We start from the raw sequence: 4,345 nt of genomic DNA, 5'->3' as shown, positions 1-4,345 counted from the left end.
TGATTTTTTGACCATCGTTGTTACTCTAAAACGATGATTATCATCGGGTCAAGTTGAGAGAGAGAGAGAGAGAGAGAGAGAGAGAGAGAGAGAGAGAGAGAGAGATATATATATATATATATATATAAGCTCGAAAAACTCGAAAAGCTCGGATTAAGCTTGCTCGGCTCATTATGAGTTCGAGCCGAACTTTAATTAAAGTTCGGAAAAAAAAAAACAAGTTCGAGCCGAGTAAATTAAAGTTCAGCTCGAACTCGCTCGGTTTATAGCTCAGTTTGCGCTCAGCTTGCGGTCGGCCGAGCGAGTAAACGGTCGGGATCGCCTCTGGGGAGCCCAGTCCTGGAGAAGACGTTGTAGATGTTGCTGCCTCCTCCTTGTATATATATATATATATATATATCAACTCAATCTTATGATAGCCATCATTTGCTCAACAAAATGATGGCTAAACAAAAGCTACTATCTCGAAGGTTTAACTGCTAGCCGAGGCAACTTATACTACATATGGTGAACTTCACAAATCTTTAGTTTAAAGTTTAGAAAAGCTGTAGTAAACGGATTACTAGTTTCCCAAAGTTTTAAACATTAAAATTTCCAGCTATTCTCCGCAAAAGAGCAAATTGCCGCATTTCTATAGGTTTAGTTAACTTAAAAACAATCTTTTAAGAAATTTGATAAATTTTGTTCTAGATATGAGAACTAGAACTAATGTTCTGAGGATAGTAATAAAAAATTTCTCATAAGTAAAAATCGGTAAGTAAAAAGACAAGTGAACTACCTATTTTCTTGTTATAGCTTTCACGCACTATAAACTAAAGATCCATCAAATTTACTAAATCTAGTATAAATTGCCTCGGCTAGCAGTTAAACCTTCGAGATAGTAGCTTTTGTTTAGCCATCATTTTACCGAGCAAATGATGGCTATCATAAGATCGAGTTGAGAGAGAGAGAGAGAGAGAGAGAGAGAGAGAGAGAGAGAGAGAGAGAGAGACTTTGGATCAACTCTTTTCATTATTTCTAACCATTGGATTAAATATTATAACCCAGTGGGAACCACTCAACCCTAGGGGGACCACTCAACTCTAACCGACTAACATCATCCTGACCCTACAATTTTTTATCCGAGGGTTAAAAACTTGATAGCAAAAAGAGTGTTTTACTATTAATAGTATTCCAGCCTAATTATATATATATATATAGTAGAGCTACTATACTGTCGAAAGTATAGAGGATATGGTGGTTTCGATTTTTTGATTCTTAGATCAACCTAAGCGGCCAAGCTGGAAGCCTTCCAAGTTACCAAGTAACAGCATATGCCTGCTGTTGCCTACCTTGCTATTAATTGTATGCTTGATAAAATATACATAATATTTTTAAAGTAAAAAATTATTATTCATATAAAATTTTAATTTTGTTATATATGATTGGATAGTTTAATCCAATATTTATTTATATAATTTATTTATTTTTGACTGCATAAATGAAAATGAATAATATGGAGATTGAAGACGGAAGAAAAAACATGTGAGGCTGAAAAGATTAGATATTCAACTCATAAATTATTTTTTTCATATTATAATACTATATTCTATATAATTATTTTGTACTTTAAACTATTAGACATATTTTTGTATCAAATTATAGATAATGTTCTATAGAAATTAAACTATTGATTGTATGATGTTGAGAATTTCAAGCGGCTCGTTTAGGCCTCGAGCTCGCTCGACTCGAAATTAAGCTCGCTCGAGCTCGGCTCGAATTAATTTCAATCCAAGCTTGAGCTTAAATTTAAGCTCGAAATTAATTTCAAGCCGAATTTGAGCCGAGGTAAGCTCGCTCGAGCTCGGCTCGTTTCCACCCCTAGTCTCCGCCAAGGGATCCCCAACCAGCAAGGAGTAGATTGACAATGCCATCACCCGCCACTCGACGATTCTATGACTAGGTTTAAAGTTTGAGATGTTATTAATTTAGGGTTAGAATTTTGGATTTAAGAATTTGTTGGATTCTAATTAAGTAAATTTTTTTTGACCTGGTACGTAAAAGTTTTGCTCTTTTAACTGTGTGGTACATGCATTGCAAGTCCATTTTCTAGTCTAACTAAAAATTACAAGTCCTGCATAAGTATTAAAAATTTCAAGTGTGCACGATTTTGAATATTATACCTAAGATTAAGAGTTTTATACTTCTTAACAATCATAAGATTTCTAATTAATTATACCTATTTATCTTTAAGCTTCCTCCGATTAAGCTGATCAATTATAATTATTAACAAAAATAAATATATTTTTTTAATTTTCATTATTCTTGTATATTAGTATACAAAAATAAATATAACTAAAAAAAAAACAACACTCATCATATCTTTCCCTCTTTCTGTTAATGCAACCAATTAATACAACCAATCGCGAACATATGATTAGTATTCTGTCAAGATATTTCTTCAAACAATTACTGCATACATGAGCTATATTCATCATGTATAAACCTTCCTTAGCATTTCGTCGAACACTTGGCACGTGCACACAAACTATACATCATGCACAAGTGGAGTTTGATATTTTGCTGAGCCTTGCTTATGCACAAGTGAATTCGGACAATCCACCAATCATTTGATATGCGTATTTGAATCACGGATCTTTGGCATTTCATCGAGCATTTGGTAGGCACGCATGAGCAATGTATAATGATAACATTATCTCTGGCATTAGGTTATGCAAAATTCTGTCTTTGGCATTTTGCTAATCACTTGGCGCAGGCACATGAGCAATGTCCTATGCACAAACTTTTTTTTGGCATTGTCTAACACTCAGCATACACATATAAACTATACACCGCGCATGAGTTGTCTTTGACAAAAAGCCAATTGAAAAGGATGGCAATCAATAATTTGATTAGCGCTTTCCACTTATGGTTAAGCATCAAGTGGATGGTTGTTGCCGTCGCCCTTCTCAACTGCCGACAGTTATGTGCCAGGCAGATTGTCGTCGGTGCCGGTGGCCTTCTTTACTGCCAAAGGCGAAGCGCCAAGTGGATGGTCGTCATCACCGTTCTTCCCTACCGCCGACAGCAAAGCGCGAAGCAGATGATTGTCGTCGTAGTCCTCCTCGACTACTGACGGCGAAGCACTAAGTTGATGGCCATCCTCGTTGTCAGTCTCCTCTACCACCCACGGCTAAGCGCCAGCAATGGCGGTCGTCGGCAGTGGTGGCCTCCGCTACCGCCAATGAGGAAGTGCCAGCAGATAGTCGTCACGATCATTGACGCAGCAACAGCAGGCAGGTGACCACCTCCTTAATTGGTCAATGATGGGCGCCCACTTGTCCTCGGTAAATGGCGACAACAGCAATGGAAGCGCTGCACCACTCCGAGATCAACGATGGCCTGACAGCGGTAGTCAGTGACGACGTAGGAATTGCGGTGAGCGGTTAATTACCTCTCATCAATCAACAATGAGGGGCGTGGTGGTGGATGAAACGATCTCCATGAGGTAGTCTGGTGTGCATAGAAAGCTCAATATAGGAAGTGCCTTGACTGTAAAAGAGAGAGGGGGAGTGTAAGAGAGAGAGAGAGGGAGAGAGAGAGAGAGAGAACCCAAACCCACCTCTCTATCTGAGTTGTTTAGTAGATAGGATAATAGCAAAGTGAGAGTTAGATGAAGAAAATGGTGGAGAAGCGGGGGAGAAAAGTGGAGAGAGGGTTAAAAAGTGCAAAAGAAGAATGAGATGGTTCGTTGATCTAAAGAAATGGTGACTTGGGAGAAAAATTAGTAGAAGTGGATTGATGGTAGAGAGAGAGATTTAATGAAGTGTGAAAGAAAAGAGATATGATCTTTCTTTCTTTTTTATTTTAATTTTCAGTTAGCTTGATTTTGAATCCTAAAAATATTTGATATTTATAATTTGTTAAAATAACATATTTCACCTATGTATTTGATCACGCTACTTAACTACCAACCACTATATATTTTTTACGCGAATTGGAAAGAAATAGAGCCTAGAGTTCCAAACAATAACATTCCTTCCCATAGAAAAAAATTGCAAAATAAAAAAAATCAAAAAGGTAAGAAGAGAAATGATAAGTAAACAACCCTCGTCGTCCACCGGTTGTAATCCCTCTCCTTGAGATTTAAAATATTCAAAATAAATTTTTGCACTAAAAATAATTGATGATAAATAAAAAAAAAAACTAGTTCTTGAATGGTCTCTACAACTCAAAATGTATTGCAAATCTAGCATTGCTGAGTAAGAGCAAGTATAGTCCACTTATTATCACCATACGACAAAAAAGTTTAAAATACAGCAGTTATATTATTAATGTGGTGTCCCCAATAAATCAAATAACTTTC

The sequence above is a fragment of the Ananas comosus genome, linkage group 1, assembly GCF_001540865.1.
Source record: "Ananas comosus cultivar F153 linkage group 1, ASM154086v1, whole genome shotgun sequence".
Lineage (NCBI taxonomy): Eukaryota > Viridiplantae > Streptophyta > Magnoliopsida > Poales > Bromeliaceae > Ananas > Ananas comosus.
The sequence above is the reverse complement of the archived record's forward strand: the minus strand, read 5'-3'. Positions refer to the sequence as shown.